This window comes from Cyanistes caeruleus, chromosome 20, assembly GCF_971803275.1.
Source record: "Cyanistes caeruleus chromosome 20, bCyaCae1.hap1.1, whole genome shotgun sequence".
Lineage (NCBI taxonomy): Eukaryota > Metazoa > Chordata > Aves > Passeriformes > Paridae > Cyanistes > Cyanistes caeruleus.
In genome coordinates this window covers 6,141,201-6,161,889 of record NC_141720.1, presented here as the reverse complement: position 1 = coordinate 6,161,889, position 20,689 = coordinate 6,141,201, and the positions used below count along the sequence as shown (strand labels likewise).

The window sequence follows — 20,689 nt, the reverse complement described above, 5'->3', positions numbered from 1 at the left end:
GCTTTGTATTGAGTTTGAATGCAGCTAAGCCAGGCACAGCCACAGAAATGTGGCCTGGGTAACTCATAGTACAGCCATCAGAGCATCAGAAAAGGCTTTACTTTCAGAATCCGAGGAATACAACAAAGTATAACTGTAAATCCAAGTTGTCTGGGGATTAACTGATGAATATGCAGGACTGCAGAACAAGACCAGCTTTGTGAGAAAGCCTCAGACCCAGCATTCCTTTGAATTTCCAGTTCTCCTTCTGCCTCGGCTCTCCATGGCTCAGACTGACTGCTGCTGGTGATAAAGCCTGACCATCTCGTTGATGGTACCAGCATGAAAACACAAAGAATGTTTTCAGAGACTCAGTGTTCTTTCTTGCTTTCTTTGAGGTGAATTAAAGATGTTTGTAAAGTATTTGCTGACCTTCATATGAAGGACACTCAAAGAATATGAACACTAATATAAAATAACTGATGCAGGTGATAAGCATCCCACAGGTATTCTTCATATGGAAAAGATTTTTTTGTAGCTTCTAGAGGAAATCAAATAAAATGGAAAATTTAATGATGTCACCCTGTTGCTCTCTACTTTTGTTGTTGTCAGGTCTTTTATTGTGACTGTTATTTGGGTTTTTTAATGCAGAAGTGTAGTCATCTGTATTCTTCTTTGAGTCCTCTTTTGAAGTTACTGAAGTGTCCCATTCCCCCCTCCCCAGACAGTTCACAGTGGATTTATTTATTTGAATTACATATGAACAGTGCTGAGTTCTTCCCCATTGTATCTTAATCTCATGCTATTGATAATTGGGTAAGAAAACATGGAGATGGTTTAACAACTAATAAAATTGAGACTAGTGTGTGTAAGGAACTGTGTAAGCATGTAAACAAAACTGCATTTCTGACCACTGCTTGCTGCTTTGTGGAAATGTGCATTTGGCAGAAAGGTCACAGCAGTTTTTTGTTCAGGAGGAGTTAATACTGCTCTGCTGATGTTGAAGGTGTGTAAGCCAGAGGGTCTGTGGTGACCTTCAAAATCTCTTGTCTCTTGGGGTCAATGCAGGCTGATTTTTATTTTCCTGGGAGGGAAGAGTAATCCTGCTTTGGACAAAGGGTGGTGTTTTGTGCCTTTGTGACTGCTGAAGAACGTGAATAAGGAATTACAGACCATGACATAAGGACCATTACTGAGTAAGAGCTGTAGGCTGTGTACCTCTGTGTCTGCTCAGTCTTCTGGAGTAGTTCCAGAACCATGCCTTGGCTCTCTTGGGATCTGGGTGGTGCTGTGCTTGGGCTGGTTTGGGAATTGATAGGAAAATAGAAAAGAGATCAGAATATGATCATTACATTCAGAGCTGTTTCACTCCCAACTCCATTTGCTACTGTTGTGTTTTCGTGGTATGAGTTAGCATTTAAATCTAGTAGAGCTGTCAAATCCTGAAGTTCTGGAAATAAAGACACTTATCAGTACATGTTATCTTGTCCTTTGCTGATACAAGATCAGCCCAAGCATTTATAGCAGTTCATTTAATCTAATTTTAAGTGCCTGAATGTAATGATTCTTGCAGAAGAAAAAAACCACCAAAACCATTAATAAATCTTTTAACCACTGACACTTGTTCAGTTACCGTATGTGTGGAAAAAGGTGTCCTCTGAATTAATAAAAGATTTAATGAAAACTGATTGATTCTACCAGATGCTAGTCTTTCCCCCATTTTTTATCTTTTCACAGAAAGATCAAAAGTTTCTGTATCCTGAGCAGCAGTTACCTTGTTGTGTTATGAAGTTCTTGGCTTAGTCTGAAGCATTCAGTTATACTTTGGAGCTGTATTGAGTATGCTGAAAACTTAAACCCTCGAGTTAAAATGCCTAAATGTGGACTGGGTGAGCAATCTGAGAGGAGAAATGACACAAGGCTGCAGTTGCATGATTGCTTGGTCTTCTACTGAGTTAAAAAATGCATTTCTTGGGGTGTGCATTTTTTTATATGCTCAGGAATTTGCTTGTTCTCAGAAACCTCTTCTTCAAAAGCCCATCTGCTAACAAGCTGACAGTAATAACTAATACCCTTATTAGATGGAATTAGCATGAATCATCATTATGAGAAGTAATGACCATGTTGAAATGCTAAGGGTATTTTCAAGATTACCTCAGACTTGGTTGGCAAGCAGGGTATAATGGCTACATCTTACAGCACGTAATAAAATCAGAGGTCTTTGATGTTCAGAGTTGTGCTTTGGAACAAATAGTTCTATTTAAAACCAGCACAGTCTTGATTAATTTGGTTGTTGTATCTGGATTCTCTAGGCTCCTGTAACTGGTAGTGGCAGAGTACTAAAGGTGCTCTGTGTACTGCATGGGCCATTAGACACAAAGGAATTGGATCTTGATGTGACATTTTACAGTATATTCTAAAATAGATGTATTTACTTCTCATTACATGTAACTGCAATTCCTGGGGAAATCAATATTGAAAATACCCACTAAAAGCCTCCCAGGATCTGCAAGCATGCACAAAAAGGAGCTGGATGCATGTGCTATTACCCACAAGTGGTGGGTTAAAGTGAATTATTTTAATCTTTTCATGTCAACATCAATTCAGTATATTTTCCTTATTGTACCAGCCTGTTACTGCTATGGAAGATGCAGAGAATGTGGGCTGGAGCACCAAGAGTCCTCAGGTGTCTTTAAGCTGTTTTAAGCTGCCCATGGTTTGAAAATATTCAAGAATCTGTGATATGAGCTGTTTGACATTTTTCCTATTCCAAGTGCTCAAAGGAATAAATCTACATAAAGACTGTTAAAATGGGAGAGTCTTTGTGACAACGTCTGGATCTCAGAATGTTACTTTATTTCTCTTTTGGATGACCACCATGATAAAACAGCTGAATCAAATACATTCTTTTATGTATAAAATATCTTTTTTGGTTTTTGACAGCTTGTTTCTAGTTTTAGTCTAAGTCAGTTTGAAACAGCTGTTCCTGATCTCTGCAAAACAGTTTTCTGATGGAAATCATGACATTCTCAACTACAGCAGTGTTACTGTGCTCTGTCTCATTTCAGATGGTGGCTTTTCTTTATGAAAAAAGAATTCCTCATTCAGAGAAAATGTCACTTTTGTATCAGATAAGCTGCAGTTAAAAAGATAATGGCTTCCTCCTCCCTCCGAGGTTATCCCTCAGTGAGGGTGGATATATGTTTCTCTTTTGAGAAAAAACATCCCTGTGTGTTTTACCATTAGTAAGATTTTTTTATTCTAATGTTCCCTGCCCTACCCATCTGCTTTCAGTTGGGTTCTATTTAGAGTCTTCTCTGCAGTTGTCTCTGCACTCAGACTTAACAAGTTCTCTGCTTTGCCGTCTGCTTCAGTTTTACTCTGGAGTCAAATCTTGTATTTTCAGAATTTTCAGTGTAGCATTTTCAGTTTGATCAGTGCCTTTTTTTTTTTTTTTTTTTTTTTTTTTTTTCTTTTCTTGTTTGTTTGGCTGCACTGCTTGATGCTTCTTCCAAAGCTGTTTGTAGAAATTTCATAGATCACAGAGCTGATCAAGTCTGTAAGCTCTCCTGTCCCTGATAAAGCACCAGCTGACCTTTCACTTGCAATTTTCTGGTTCTTTTGGGCACCCTGCAGGTAATATGAAGTTACTAACTTTGAGCTTCAAAGATCTTGCGATGTAGTTGACTCTGTGAACACGAGTGTGTGATGTGGACTTCCCAAAACACTTCTGATGGGGAGGATGAAGATTTCGCTAGCAGTAGCATTGCCAAGTTTGTCATGGGATTGGAGGGACTCTGGAGTTGTACATCCTCCTCATTCCTCTGGCCTTAGCTTGCTGGATGAGGTTTTGTGAGTGGCTTTGTTGTGCATGTCTTTTCCCATCTGTAAAATACCTAACTATAAAATAAGGGTTGTGCTACAGAGTGAGTGCTCCGAGAAGTCTGACAGAGACACTGCACATGAGCAGGATCCCAGGTGTTGCTGGTCCTCACTTCCAAGCCACTATGGACAAACACCATCCTGAAGTCTCTTTTGAGGTTTGTTGTTTTTTTAAAGGACAATTTATCAGCTGGAATAAAACTACCATCCAACACAACAGGAAAGCTTTAAAGCTTTACTTCCTAAAGAGCTGTTAAATATATTTTCTGTTCCAAATTCAGTTTTGCTTGGCAAATACTTCAGAGTGTTTGTAATTTTTCTTGTATTCATTTTTTTCCCACAGTCTAAAAAGGCAGACTTGGGGCTGCATTAGGATTAAATGAGATTAGAAACATCTTCTTTCCATCCCTCTTGTGTACCTCATATGGATACATCCTAATTGTATTGATATTGCATTCATCCTGCAGGAATCTAAGACCTTTAGTGTCTGCTGATGCTGCAGTTTTGACAGTGTGTTTTTCTTGCAAGTAAAATCAATTCAGACAAATCTTGGTAACTTTTACAACGAAATAAAATGACTATGCCAGGCAGGCATGGGAAGTTTTTTAAGCATGGGCATGCTCTTAGATCACACACGGGGTTGTTCCAGCAGAATCGATTGGTTGATCTACTAGATTTAAAGGTCAACTGTAATCACATTTCAGGAAGATTGAAGAAGATATAAAGTTGCTACTGTGCTTTTCTGGGTCACATACCTGCTTGTGGTGCTCTTTGCTTTTCCCCTGTACATCTTCATTTACTCAGCCAGAGCATCAATACAGAAAGGGCACAAGTCAATGCGCTCGCTTTCTGCTGTCGATGAGGGAGCTACTTAGTTGTTATTTCCTCCAAACCAATACTTTCCCTCTGGAAGAGCTGAAGCAGAGAGGAGTTCACTGCACCTGATGGATGTGGAAGGAACAAATGTCTCTTCCAGGGAAAAGCTGTGAGGAGAGCTGCAGTCTGGCTGTCTTGTTAGGTAATCCACACAATTGCTTGAGCTGATGTATCCCAGGGAAGATTCTGTCCGTTCAAAGAGCAGCACAGGTGCAGAGAGTCTGCAGAACCCCCTTTCATGTGTGGGCACCTTCAAAAGAACTTTCCATTACTCCTGTTTTATGCTGCACTTGGTGTTGCACAAATGTCCACAGAGACCTGTCAGCTTTGCAGTATTCTGTTTTGTAAATACGGTGTTTTGAAGTTATGTAATAGGTAACAATGTCTGCACACACATGTGAATAAATTTCCTATTAAGTTTTTGCAAGAGCCCAAATGAAACAACTGTGTTGCTATAGCAGGTTGCATCAATTAAAAGCAGCAGGGAATGGAATATTCACCTGCTCAGATAAAATTAATTTTCCCTGCAAAGTAAAAGTCTTGAAATGAAAAAGGGGTTAATGGGAGGGAAAGAGATTTAATTTAGGTTGATAAACCAAAACACATTACTGTTAAAGTTTGTTCCCTCATGAACCATATTATTGCTGTATCGATTTGATAGGACTTTATTAATGAAGTTTTGCTCTCTTCTTGTACTGATAAACTTGTGTGGATCTTCTATGGAATAAGAGAGGAGAAGTTGAAAATGGAATAGACTTTAATGGCATGGGAGCTGTTCCTGAGTGAGAAAGTAAAGCATTGCGAATACTTTAAGCCAATCTTCAAACAAATTTCAGAGTAACCTTATGATTTTTTTTATGGCTAATAAATGCATATTTGCTGATGGTCAGGCTATGGAAAGAGTTTTGTTATGTTAGCAGTATGTGGAAAGATGATTCTCTTTAAGAGTCACATTCCTTCAAAAAATTTGTTGTAGGTCATGTTAACTGTTTTATGAAGGTTATTTGTAGTGGAACTCTCTGAGCCTAAATGAACTCAGAGAGTACTGTCCTTAGTGCATTTTCATATGTGCTAACTTGCAAAATGTAATTCCCAGTTGGATGGAAATCAGGGGCTGTGGCTTTTCTCTAAGCATCCATGACCTGCTTTTAAAGCAGACATGGACATATAGCAGTGGCTGAAGGCTCTGCTTGAGCGGGCTGAGGAGACATTTATTGTGCATTTATTTAAGGTGCCCTTTTTCAGAGATTCTTGCTCTGCTGGCTGCCTAAATTCAGTCTGTGTTTTGCTTTGTCAGCCACTGTGAAGTCTGGAAAACTAATGTCTCATGTTCACTACTCTCATGTTAAAGATGGAAAGGATTTTTTTTTTCCTAAATAAAAAATGGACCAGGGAAAGTTCTCAGAGACTTGCATGATCAAACTGGAGCAGCAGCACATCCTTTTGGTTTTCTCAGTGGCTGAAGTCAAATATGCCTTGACTGATTGATTTGTTGATTTTTTTCTTGCAGGTTGCTTAAATCTATTTATTTCTTTTAACCTTTGTTTATGTTTGTTTGTCTTCATTAAAAGGGTACTTAGGGAAACAATGAATCTTGTAAAGGGCAGAAGTAGTTTAAGAAGGGTACTGCAAGTGCAGTTATTAATTTCACATCTGCAGTTGGATGTCCTGACTAGTCAGAAAGATTCTTACAGGAACTTCAGAGAGGTTGAAAACAAGAATCTGTGACATGTTCATGAAGTTTTCAGGCTATAGGGAATTGTCAGGTTATAAAAGAATGCTTCTGTGTGAAAGGAAGTTTGCAAAGGCAGAAAAACCTGTCAGTAGGATTGTTAGTGTCATGTAAACATTATGCCTTTTTCTCTTGTTTTTCCTTCAAATCAAACTGCTTTATCGCCCTTCTTCGGTTTGGTAATTGTAGCAGCAGATGCTGCTGGAATTGAAACAGTTTAAAATATGATCCATCAGTTGCCAGAATAAGATACCCATTAGAAAAGGGGAAGAATAATCCTTTTATTATCAAGAGTATTTGAAAAAAGGTGTTTAATCAATCTCAATATTTGCTTTCTTGGGAAGAGCAGTGCCAGTGCCCGCAGTCCTGGCAGGAGGATGCTGGGACTGTACACGCAGGTTCTGATCTAATTCTTGTACAGTGTCTCGGGCTTAAGCCTGGAAAAAGACAAATATATCTGAAAACGTCTTCCTTGAAAAGAACTTGCTTGGATTTTCTATTTGATTATTACTTTAAAGAACAATAACATTTGGTTACTCCCTGAGAGTGATGATAAACTTGTGCTTTTGAGTTTTACAAGCCTACCCCAAGTGCAGGCAATTGTGTGCTTATGCTGAATTCTAAAGCATTTGTGAAACTGTATGCAGAGGCCTTTTAACCAACATCAGCAATTGTGTCAATGAGTTTTGATTTTAAAAAAAAATAATGGGCATACTCTACAGTAAAACACTCATTTTAGTGAATTTTTTTTTTCAGTTAAAAGAGTCCTGTAGGTGAAACAGGAATATGTCAGCATAATCTGTAGCTGAGTAGCATCAGCTGTCATGGTGTGCAAGGGCAAGGTGATACTTCCTCTGCTAAATCCAGCTACTGAGCTTGCCCTGTAAATAACCTGATTTATCACAGGAAACTTGCAGAGGAAGGAGGATCTTACGTTTGGCTTTAAATTGAGGCTTTCACCTGTGCTCTGATTCCATAGTGGGTATATATTTATTTTAAGAGGTTCTTATGGTCAAAGAGTTTGTAATGTTTTGGCCTTTCTGAAAAGTTTTGTGCTAGATTTCTAGCTTATTTTAAGTTCTTGCATAACTGGTATATTGCTTAGTCACGATGGCCTTGAAATGCAATACTTAAAAAAAAATTAGTCTGAGGTCCTTACGCATTTGTCAAGAACTCCTTCGCCCGCTCTTCCTGTGTCGATGTGTTTGGTGATGTGTTCTCTGCCATTGCCTCTGGGTATGTCCTCAAGGCTCAAACACAGGACCATTTCCATTTGGAACCAGCTTCTTGTCTCCTCCAGCATGGAGCTGGGAACTTTTTGAAAATTCTGGTTTTGTTCATTGTAAATAAGTCTGCCAGAAAGAAAAACAAACCCTAAAGCCCCCTCAGCTTGGTAATGCTGCCCGGTGCAGTCTGTGCCATTTCCATGGTTTTGAGCCTTCATTATGCAGCTTGCACTCCACACACTTTTATTTAAAGCAGAGCTAAAAGTAGAACTAAATAGCTGACGTTCAGAGACGTTTGGTGTGATGCAGAATTGCTGGGAGGGGGCCGGGACAGGAAGAGGAGTGCTGCTCCTGCCGGGTGGATGGAGCTCATTTATTTGCACAGAACTGTGTGTGCAGGACTCTTGGAAAAACTCTGAAGGAACCCACGCTTTATCATGGAATATAGGCCAACTGTAATAAGAACTTCTGTTTTCTTCTACTCTCATTTACTTTTCTTTTGTTTTATCATCTGAAATGATGGAATTTGGTTTGCTGTGGCTGTTACAGCCAGGCAAACTATTGCTGCTGAGCTATTGCAGCATCCCTGTGCCGACTGCTTTTCATGGAGCCATCTCCATATTGCAGAGCCATCTGTTCTCCTTTCTGTCCAGGCATTGGACTCAGTAGTATAAATTACTGACTGCTCCTTAGCTTTCAATTGTTCTGTTTGTTCAGCGTGCCGCCAGCAAGGCTTCAGCTCTCCAACACCATTTTTAAGTTTTCCTTGCTCTTTTATGTTTTTGTGAACGCCTCAGGGAAAAACTAGAGTTGAGTGAATTGTCAGTTGTTCATGTTGCTGAATTATTGGCTTGATAAAATAAACTTTGTGAGGTAGGTAGGTAGTGTCCTCATTAAAAAAGATTTTGTAGCTAGAGAAGTGATGGAAACAAGTTCAAAAATTATCGTTTGTGAGAAGCAGTGTCTCGCTCCCCCACCGCCCCAGTTTCCTTAAATGCACACCAGTTTGTCATACTGCTGGTGCTATGAGCTCGTACAGAAAGATCCTTTTTGGTTGTGTAAGTACATGCACTGCTGAAGAGTTGAGAATACTTTCAGAAAACTTAATGCTGAATTTGTGTCTGCTTTGCAACTGTATTTGTAATATAAAATTCCAACTGTAACTGTAATGTAACAGTCGCAGTGGGTTTTTTTGAATGTAATTTCCTTGTCTGTCTTCAAGACCAAAAATACAGGTTTGGATTTTGTTTTCTTTTTTCTTACATGTATGATGCATTTTTACATTCCCACTTGCAGTGGTTTTCCAATGTTCTGCACCCACAGTACAGTGGGTGGTTGGGCTCTGTGCTCACCTCCCTAGGGAGTTTGCTTCTGGCCAGCTCAGAACTGTTGGAGAAGGAGTCACTTTGGTTTTTGAGGTGAGGAAAATAAGAATAAGTGAGAATATAATAGAGTATTCTGTGTCTGTTGAGGACTGGCAAGCTTTGGAAGGTGGCAAACTCTATATATGGGATGCATTGAGGTTTTTATGGGAAGCAGTCAATAGGATGAGTAGGGTGATGCTGGAATTTTGGTACAACACAAACTATGTGTAGGGAGGTCAGTGCTGTTTCCCAGAATCAGCTGGAATTTTGGAATTACCCAGTTCAGGGATGGGTGTGGTAACAGCTGTGAACTGGGTGGTGCAGGTGCAGGGAAGGAGAACTCCCTCAGAGCCTCACTGGCTCTTTCAAGAGACCAAGTAATACTGTAATGATCTTTTTTTAATTTTCTCCCCTTTCATTTTTTTCTTGGTATTGGGGAACATTCAGAAGAAAAGGCCAGTAGTGTTCATTTCTTCAGTAGGGGCTTGTAAGCAGCTTGGCCTTCAGCAGTGATGGGTGAAGTAGTTAAAACAATCACTGATATTTATCTTATGATTGAGGGAGGAAACACACCTTGGTTGAATGAAGCTGTGTAGATGCATTTTCTATTCCAATGTTATTCCCTGGCTTGTCATACTCTGTTCATTAGTGCTTTTAATTTACCTTCCAGTGAATGTGCCAGATGAGCCACTGTGGGCAGTCACATTTGTGTTTATTTTTCTGATGGTGGCCATCTGAAGCAATATATTGATGTCTGAAATTTTTACTTCATTAGTGATGAAGTCCACAAAGCAGTGAGAGGAATGTGTGTTTACTTGGTGCCTTGAACTGAGGTACTGATAAACTGCTGGGCTTTGATCTGGTAGGATTTTCCTAGTGATTATCAAGATTCAGAAATACGGTATGTCCAGGTTTAAATGAGGATCTGAAATGTCTGTGGGCTAGATGGCCAACATTTAAGTGGTAATTGGATTGTTGATGAGTGCCTGCAAGACAGCCAGTGCATGGAAAATCAAATATATGTCGATCTCCTTTGAAATCCATGAAAAAGAATAATTTCTATTTTCCTGTGGCTTTAGCTGTGTCCCACAGCAACATAAAAATGGCTCAATCTCCAAGTCTTAAAACCCTGTGATAGCACCAGTACAAATTCCTAGCTAAGTAATGAATCTCTAATGTTTGTAATTTCCAGAAAGTATTTTCCCGATTCTGTAGTGGCAGTCGGTGTTAGGAATCCTGTAGGGCTTGTGTGGGTGGGGATGTTTTTTGCTCAGTACAGTGACAGCTGCAAGTCTGGTCTTCAGAAGCCTGGGTTTGGCCCTGAGTATCATTCTCCTTCCCCTCTGTTCCTATTTTAAGCCCAGTAAAAAGAAGCATATGTTTTCTTGCATCAGCTACGTCGGTGTTACCTTGTGAGGCATGACAAGGTCATGTGTTTGTATGGCAAAAGAGGAAATCTCAAATTGTCTTTGAGCTGCCTTAGAACTGCTTTTTTTCTTGTGATATATTAAAGATTTCCATGATGTACATGGTTAAATTTTGATTCATGTAGGTATGCATGTGTTGATGCTACAGTGCTGCTCCTGAAATTGGTACTGTTATATTATTAATATTGCAGATCATTCCAAGGAGGTGTCTTGCATTTAATACAGAACATAAAAAGGCTTGCCTACCCCATATGAAAATCTCAAATTGGAACTGAAGATGCTATAAAAATTTAAAAGGAACAAGGTCAGTTTGAAAATGGCATATTTTAAAAAGCAGAAAATCATCATTTATAACAGCAAATTTCCTTACCTGTTAGTACCTTTGCTAATAACATTTTCAGTTATTAACACTTGAAAATGGTTTTAAACATAATTTTAATTGTAAAACTACCTAGTTACCATTTGTCTAGTGCTCATTAATATGGGATTTTCTAGTTGAGAGACGTGAGAACTGAGCCAGAAGCATTTGGGTTCCTGTCCTCCTTCTGTATGATCAAGCAAGTCAATTTATTCCACTCATGAGAGAAAAGATAATGGATGGGTCACCTGCTTTTTACTAACATCTGCTGGTGGAGGGACATGGGTGAGAGGGTTCTTCATTATAGCAAGCTAAAGAAAAACTGTAATTGAAAATAAAAGTTTAAGAAATTTGTTACTGAGGTGGATGGTTTAAACACCTGTGGTAATTAGGCATGGGAAGAATTGGAGGGGAATAGTCTAAGACTTGCCTTCCTTGGAACTGAAAGTTCATCATCTCTGTTTTTAACTTAGTTTCAGAAGAATGTCTGGTAAGATGTCATTTACTTCCAATTAGTGGCTGGTCCAAACAGAAAGTTACAGTGATCTGCTCCAGGCTGATCCTTCATTTCAAGTGATAGAAGTGGGGGTAGAGATTCCAACCTTGCCACGACCTGGCTGAAAGCCTCCTCTGGCTGCTTCAAGAACTTACTCAGCACCTGACTGCAGTCATTATCTATGGAAACTCTACTACAAATATAGTAAGGAGTAAAAACATTCAGTGTTCTTAAAAATCTGAAATTCCTCAGATCCACACCCAGCTTGAGTGGAATAAGAATTCTGAATACAGTTAACAGTATTTGTAAAGAAGCAGGATAAAGGAGGAAAATATGGTAGAAGGCATCTGAGAGGAGAAGTGTGGGCATTGTGTGAGATCCTGCAAATAACATTCTGTGCATGAAAACGATGCTGAGTAACTGCCTCTTCATCCATGAGCTCCTGCAGACTGTGGTAATTTGAGGTCTGGAAGGAAGCACGTAATGAAAGTCTGAATCCTTAGCACAGGCAGACTGATTTAGATTGCACAGGCATTATGAAGCATTTCCTAGATACGGAATTCTTCATTTGTAATCTTAATTTTAACGTAACTTTTTTAGCATACCTAAAAATATATGAAAAATACTACTTTTCTCCTCAAACATACAATGTTTCTTGGGTCAGCACAAGACCTCCCACCTCCCTGTAAAATGGTGTGTTATAAATACCTAAATAAATACAGTAAAAAAACTTTAGGAGAGGGTGTCTTCCTTTTGGTTCCAGCAAGAGAGGAGTAAATAAAGTAATTGATGTGCCCTGTTAGCTGTCGAATAAGTTTCATGTCCAAGTTTTGTGTGTCTTTCCTTTGGCATGCAGAGAGAAGCAGCGGATTTTAGCACCTCGCCTACAGCATCCACCTCCTGACAGCAAAACTTGTCAATAGAGAAGCATTCAGCACTTCATTATTTCTACAACCTGAGCGCATTTGCAAATTAATTGATGTGTGGGAGGAAAGGCATCTGCTATTGTAGAAGCCCTGAACTGTTGCAGCAAAACTAGAAATAAACTGGTTTAGCTGTAGTGAGTTGATTTGCTGTTGCAGGTGTTGGAGCCTCTAAAGTGGATCTTGTCCTTTTTTCTTGTTATTTTTGATATTAAAAAAATACCAAACAGCCCAAACACAGACTTCTCACTGAATTGTGACCATGGAAACACCAGCACAGTAAAGATAATACCTTGTATACTTCTATATGGTTTCTAGCAAGTAATTTCGTATTTCTTGCTGGCTCAGCACCAAAAAAAGAGTTTTAATTAGGCCTGTAATGAATGACTGGGAGCATTTTAAAGGCTATTAATCTTGTGGTGTAATTGAGTTAATTATAATATCATTATAAGCTCCCATGGAAATAGGATGAAGTGTATTCCATTTGTTTTACTCCTAAAGATATTTCTGAGGGCCCCCAGCTTCATCTCAAATGCTCCCACTGCAAGTCTTCAACAGAGAAAACTGTAAAAGCATTTCATGTGTCATTGCACCAAACCTTCTGTTGTGCATCATCCCAATCCCGGGCTCTCTGAGCTGCCCCTTGGCTGTAGCTGCAGGTAACTCCTTGCAGTGCACAGTGTCTTAAGCTGGCATTTCCCAGAGTAGTATTTCCTTGTTTTTCTGCTATCTGATCAGTAACTCACCCAAGTGTGGCAGATGAGAGTAAGAATATGTGATCTATTTTCAGAAATAAAGATTACAGCAGCTTTCGAACTGTTACTCTTTGTGCTGTGGCAAAAAAATGTGTAGCAAAAGAGGTGTTTTTTTGCAAAGCATATGGCTCTTCCACTCGTTCAGACTACAGTAAGTTTGGGATTTGGTTGTAAAACATCTCTGTGCTTTTTGCACTCTCTAGTCAGAGTGTGACATCTCCAACAGATGGACACATAAACTTTCCATAATCCACTTTTTTCCTTTCAGAACAGGAGATGGGATTCTCATCTGTAAAAGTTGCTGAGGAAAACCTGTTGAAATCAGCTGTATGTGTAGATGTGGGGATGGGAAAGTGGGATGGACACACAGCTCAGCACTGGAGCTCCTGCTGTTTCTGGGGCTGTCTGCAGTGAGGTCAGCCCTGCTTTTGTACTTCAAACCTCCTTAAAGCATTTGCCAGGGAGGTTCAGGTTGGACATGGGAAAGGATTTCTCTGCAGAAAGGGTGCTTGGGCACTGGAAGGGGCTGGCCTGGAAGATGAAGTCACCATCCCTGGATGTGGCACTCAGAGCTCTGGTCTGTCTAGCTGACACCACATTTGTCTGGTAACACCATCCTGTTTGCTTTTTGCAACCCTGCATTATCAGGATTGTCTTGGTTTAATGGTTTAAAAGTCAACAATCAAGAAGTTTCCAACCTTTACCCTGCTGGGATGGTAGAGCTGCCTCTTTTTCTTTCAGGAACTTTGCTGGTCACACTTTTATGTTTTCCATCCTCTTGACTATTACAGATTTTGTAAATAGTTTAGAAATGCCAGTTTGTGATGTATGGGCCTCTTTAACATTTCTTTGATTTATGTGCACTATGCTGAAAAAAAGCAGAGGAAGCATATTATTCTGGAAAAGAATGTTGCCAGTCTTCCATTTTTTCAGTCTTAGTTAAAAGCTACACTTCTATCAATCAAACCTGATAGATTCTTTTTGCATTCCCAAAAGCATTCATAACTTAACTCTTTGATGTCTAAAGAAATAATTTGCCTAAATCTTTATAAATGTCTACTTATTTTTTGGATGGTTATCTTGAAAGTATCTTTTAACCTGATCTTTCAGAAGTTCCAGACACCTGTGTTGATTCCAGGGTTTGGTGTTACTTGGGAAAGACGAGAGTTAAAACCTCTTACTCAAACTAGTGGTAACAGTGACCTTTAAGATTTGCTCTTACTTGTGGGTGAATATTTTCTGTGGGTTACTTTATAGTGTCTAGAAAAGGTGGATAAATTAATCTGGTCGTGAATATTCTGCAGCTATAGTAGGAATGTTCTTATAGGGAAATAGGCCTCGTGCATTCTGTTCCAGAATTCTCCAGCTTCAAGCTTTAATTGCTTGTCGCTGGTGGGCTGGAAATCAGCATCCCCTGCAGCCTTGCTTCTGCCTGCTAAATGTAAAGAAAGATATTAGCAAAAGAAACTGTTTAAGGAAGAATTAGCTCCTAATTTGGCAGTCTCAGCTGAGTTTAAGCAATATTCCTTCAGCCCCTTCTGCTGGTATGCAGTGGGGTGGTCACCTGGAGCAGAAGAGAGTGATAGTGTCTGGTGTAGCTTGGCAGAGCCTTGGGATGGACTCTCTGCAGTTGTGATCTTCCAATTTCTCCTTCAGGAAAGCCACTAAGGAAAGCCAGTTTTCCCTGTGCTGGCAGGAAAACCCTCAGCTAGGCTGTCAGATACTCAGTATGGATATGTGCCTAAAGTCTAAGGATATTGGGCATTTTAATGATTGTGCAAGTGACCAAAGTTAAGGGAAGGCATTTAACAGAAGTTAAAATAATTAAATTTAATGAGTTAGGGAAAGAATAAATCAGCAGCACAAGTACTGGGTGTTGTTATTGCTGTTCCACTGCTTTCCCACTAATGGGTTTCCTTCATTTCTGCTTTGACTGCCTGTATCCCCTTTGATTGTGCACTGTACTGGATGGATTTACATAAGCTGCACCATGTAGACATTTTATTGAAGAGTATTTATTTCTTGGTTTGTCTGTAAAGTGCTTTGTTTGCTGCAGTAAAGGCCACCTTCAGAGCTGCAAATCATGGCGTGGTGCTGGACAGTTTGGGGAGTGTTTCTGTACCTGATTGCAGTGCTTTATTCTGCATTTGGGCTTAAAGTGTCTTCCCATTTCTTATCTGAGCACCTGAGCACCCCCTGTCACAGAGGCAGCAGGTCATTCTTCATACTGACATAGCTGCCAGCTGAGCCCCTGACACCAAAGATTTAGTCTAGGGCTTTAGAAAATACTAATTTTAGCAGGAGAGCAGTGTGTCCTGAGTTCTGGTGGCTGTTAACGGGAGCACAGAGCTCTGGGGGAAGGTACTAACTGTGTCCTTATCTTGGAGTTTAATGATTGCTTTCCCCTATTACACATTATTTGTCCTATACAAAGATAATGCTTCTGTCAAAAAGGAATTAGGATTTTCTGTCAGATATTGATCATGTGCACTTCTTGGGTCTTTAGACTTTAATGAAGTCCATTAAAGGAACACACAATTGTGAATACACCCCACAGAGTGACACTGAGTCCATTTACCTATTCTGGACAACCTCTATACCAACCACCTGCCTTCAGCTTGGGGTTACTTGAAAATGCTTCTGTTTATTACTGTACCTGATTTTATTCTGTCATTTAGATGCAGAACACAATGTAATAATTCTACTTTGCTTTTTGTAATTCTGTTATGTGTTTATGCTGTAGCTGCATACAACAAAATAAATGCCAGTTCATTTAGTTATCTTTCAGTAAATATGTATGTTCAACAGGATACCTGGAGGTATAAACATTTTAAGCATAAAATAGTTATTCTCCTAAAGAGTAAATAAAAGTAGCTTGTAACCCCAGATTATGATTACTCTGCCTCTTTATCCATTTCGAACACTAGATCCCTTTAAAATTCAGCCTGGTGGCTGTGTGGTGTCCCTTTGTGTTGGCATTATCCAAAAAGCGAGAACATGCCACTTCTGTAACTATTAAATGGATTCCAGAACATTTTTTAAAAATGTGGAGGAGAAGTAGTGGCTTTTGTGGAGGCTTGGAACAGTGCAGGTCATTTTGTTGGCAGCAAGGATGCAGATGCTGAAGTTTTGACCAATTCCTTGAAGAAAGTGCCATGAGATTTGCTATCTCTGCATGGTTAAAAGCCAAAAACTTGCAAGCAGTATTGGAGTGAGGAAACATTCATCAGCAGTCATTCATCAACAGAACTTCAGTGTTTTTGATAGAGAGGTATGGGAAGAACACACTTTAGGGCTGAAATCTGACACTAATTAAAACAGCACTCTCAGCAAAAATATGAATTCAGAAACAGTGGAATAAAACCTGTAGCAAAGACAAGACATTAAAAGAAACAGGCATGAGTATCAATGCATTTCCTACTATTATGTCATTATATAAATAAATCAAAATGTCTCAGCTTGTTTTTGAGCTGCCTAGGTCAGGAAGTGAGGGAGGAGAGAGATGTGACAGAGAAGCCCTGTGCAGGGCTGATGCTCCCAACCTGCTCCATATCCCAGTTTATTGACCAGGATGAGGCCATGGCATCTCACTGCAATTCAAGACCCAGCCCAGGTATGAGAGAAAGAGAAGTGTGAGCTCATTATTGTCACAGTTTAGTCAGATCAGAGTTTTTGGCAAAAGGTATAATAACTTTTGCACGGGGATTTAAAAAAGAATGGGATGGGAGCAGACTTTATTCCTGTCATGAATAGGTGTTTCTTGCTTAAATATTCTTGTGGACTGGAAAGTGTTTGGGGGGCATAAATGCTTTTAAAAAAATAGAATAAAGTGTCCTAATTAAATAGTAAAATAGAGCAAAGACACACTGTCTAGCTTTCCTATTAATTGAAAAGCCTGCAGCCCAGCTCAACAAGAGGAAAACTGATGCATAAGGAAATCTGAGACTCTTTTGGCTTATTGATGCTGTTTTGGTCAAGTCAAGAATTCAGCTGTCCTAAAATGATCAAATATTGTCTGGAGAAAAAGAGAATTTCCAAACAGGCCTCATTATCTGAAAAAAGCTTAAAAAATCTCAATTAAGGTAGTATAATTTCTCTCTTGCCTACTTTAGTTTGCAGAGATGAAACTGTGGGAGTGTCCTGCTTGCTTGCTCGTTGCTCTTTTCAAAAGAATAAGTAGAGTTTTATCATAATAGACAAATCCCTTTTCATCTGCAAGGGAGAAGTTGTTTAATGATGAGGGGCAGAGCACTGTGCATCCTAAGGGAGGCAAATGTGCCTCACCAGGATTACAGAAAATGCCACAGTGGGTGAGTATCTGTCAACCACCTCTCTAAAAGGCATTCCTTAGAGGAATGGAAGTAAACTTTACATTACCTAGATCTGAGAAAACGTTTTTCTGTTTATATTTATGAATACTAAGTATTTACATAAGAATGGAAGAAATAGCAGGGTAACGTGATTACAAAGAAAATCATTCTTCTGATTTCACATTTTAAAGTGTTAGTGCTTAGAAAGCTTTAATTAATGGCAAAATGTAGATGTAATGTGCAGCTGTGAGCTGATGTGATCAGTTGCTAATACTCCAAATGATTACCTTTTTCTTTTTCTCTTACTCTTTTTTTTCCCCCCTGATTCTTGCCTTCTTTCAACTGATTTTTGCAACTTCAGGTGGCCTTGTTGGTATGTGCAGTGTATTCACTTGTTTGGGCAGCAGTCAGCACATGCAAAATCTCCAGCCCATGAATTATGTAAACTAAAGACCTCTAGACCCAGCTTGATTCTAATGATGAAGCTTTAGTTTTCAAAGTTTTAAATCAGCACTGTGCCCATGTTTGTGGTTTCATAACGTTCACTGCAGAGTAACCCTACAGGCTAAGATGGAAACCTGTAACATGGTCAGCTGAACAAAGGGGCCTTTCCTGCAGGGTTCTGGCTGTAGCAAAAGTTGTCTGTCTGCTCCAAATCCTAAAGATCATCTGCACAATGCAGTATTTTTTGTGGGATGGAGAGGTTCTTTTTGGTTATTTTCATTGTTTTAGAACATGTGTTACCTTATTTCTGGTAAGAACAGTCACTGGGGTAGAGTAAGGAAAAGATATTATATTATTACCTTCTTTAAAAATACTAATGCTTTCAGTGCTAAATCAGATCTTTAATTCTTTAACATACTTCTTTTTTTTTGTTTAAATAGTTCCTGTGAAAGCCAAAGACATCTTATGTAGATGAAGAAATTGCCCTCCTTATGATTACAGCTGTGAGAAGAGTGACTCCCAAGTGCTTTCTCTGTTGATGCTTTTCACTTAGTGAGGAAGATTAAGAGCTGTTAATATATGAATATAGTTTTCATATACTCAGGAACACTGAAAATCTGAAATACTAGTGATAGCATTTTGTTCTAGAAAATATAGCCACATGGCCATTAACATGGAAAAATAATTGATCTTAAAAAAAGAATTGAAAAGTAATCCAAGTTCTGTTTTTATTTAGCTTCGTGTAAAGCTTTTGTATATATTGAAGTGTTATTTTCAGTAGCTTTCCTACATTCCTAAGAAGAGTCACTTTTGATTTTAAAATGTAGAATTCACACATCTACTTGGAACTGCAGTTTTAGGAAAAGTATCAACTATCATGAGATTCATTATAAACCTATACAAGTTCACACTGGGGTATATCCTGGCTGCTAAATGTTGTAAATTGATTTTTGTTGTTGCTGGTTTTGATTTCTTGGTTTTCTGAAATAGATTTTCTGTTTCATCTGCATGTATTGGGGAAAATGGATCAATCTTATTGATATTATGCAGAAAAATATTTCATTAGGAAAAGCTTAGCCTCACACAAGGCAGGTGGAATTCCCCAAAGCATGCAGTAGTGATGGGGAATTCCTCTTCAGCTAATAGGGGAATGATTTGCATAGCTACCTAGTGCTGCACCAGTGCTCATTTCAATGAGAATTCACCATTTTGCTGGTTTAACTGGTGTCAGAAGCAGAGGGGAGGTTGTTGGGAATGTTGGGAATGCACTGGGCAGGGCAGGTTTGACAATCAGCAATTCTGTGATTTGTGGCTGCTCTGGGTTGTGGGGTCTCAGACCCCCCAGAGGTGCTGGAACACAACAGCTCTGCTGGTCCAGCTCTGTCACCCCCTGTCTCATCTCCAGCTGTGTGCCCACAACCTTCTCCCCAGTGTTCTTCCAGCCACCAGCATTCTCTGGATTCAGGATTCTTTGAGCTCCATGTAGTTCCTGTGTGTTCATTAACCCCAAAAAGGATTTGTGTCCCATGATTTGTCCCTCCCTGCAAGAGCCTATTAGCACTCAAAAAGTCCTGTGACAGTGCATTTCATTTCAGCACTTTTCCCTAAAGTGGAGAGAATGTATTTGGAAATTGCATTCTCTTGTTAGTAAGCAAAAATTTGGTGGGATTGGTGTTTTTAGCTGAGATTTTCTCTCATGGCCAATGCTGGCAGACAAAGGTGTTTATTTTGTAAGAGCAAAAGGAACCTGAAAGGCGCCTCTATTATCCTGAATCTCCTGGCCATAGTTTTGATAGTTGTGATCCTCCTTTGGCACTGTTTTCAGTCTTGCTTCTGCTCCTCAGAAAAATGATTAAGAAACAATTTCCTGATCCCTTCAGTGAACACCCCCTGTCCCCAAAAAAGAGAGCACTCTGTGCAGTACAGTGTGTGATGCTTTAATAATGTATAAATCAAGCTGGACAGAAGCTGCCTGTCAGTTTTATTAACTTTGACCTTTTCTCCCATTATAAAGGTGGTTTGGTAAATATTTAATGGCCCTTACAGGTTTTGACAGTTGGACCTCCATTCCTAGGAGCAAAGGTAAATTATGAAGAAATACTTAAAATTAATAAAAATAACTTAATCACTTGGGAGTGAGCCTTGAAGGACAAAATTGTGGTTTAGAATCTATTTCTTTTTTTATTCCTTTTGTAATTTTTGGGTTGTTTCTTTAGTGCCTGACCACTAAATGTCACTAGCTGGGAGGTTATGAAATGTTTTTAAGACATTACCTTTAAAATCCATCTCTGATTAATACTACTGATTACTTCCATCTCTGAGCAAGTGTCCAGATAATGTTGTCTACCTGAAATACCTGCACAGGGAACAGTATTGAATGGTGTCACCAGCACAAAAAGATGCAAGAAGCAAAAGGAAAAGCATATTCCTGGAGTCAGAGGGCCCTTCTGCCAGAGCTGTCTTTGCCTTTAATTCCTTGTGTATTGCACTCCCTGCACATTCAGGTAGTGAAGATTGAAAACTAAGCCCCTGACACTGAAACATCACCTTTCAAACATGGACCCTCCATCGCTCTCATTGATTTTTTTTTCATTTCAGAAAATTGTCAGAGAAAAACAAATTTGAGCAACATCCATTGGTTGGGGCAATAAAACCCCCTCCTTCCCTGGCAGAGCACAGCTCTCTCTCTTCTCATTAGGAATGTGATGTGTCTTTGTGTTGTGCCACTGCTGAGCTCACGTGGCAAAGCAGCCAAGGGAACCAGGAGGCTGTTAGAAATCCTTCTGGATGTGACATCTGAGCAGTGACATCTGAGTCAAACTGGCTCAGGGGATTGCTTCCCTACTGTCCACAGGTGGTTTTGAGTACATCATTCCAAGCTTTGCTTCCCTCCTTTTCACTCAGCCCCTGTAGAACA

The 20,689-nt window shown here is 39.4% G+C and overlaps 1 protein-coding gene across 1 annotated transcript in view; it reads left to right on the top strand.

Annotated features, from left to right (window-relative positions):
* Window positions 1-20,689, top strand: part of MED27 (mediator complex subunit 27) — an 84,284-nt gene that overhangs the window by 11,842 nt on the left and 51,753 nt on the right. The gene's annotated exons all lie outside the window — the stretch shown is intronic.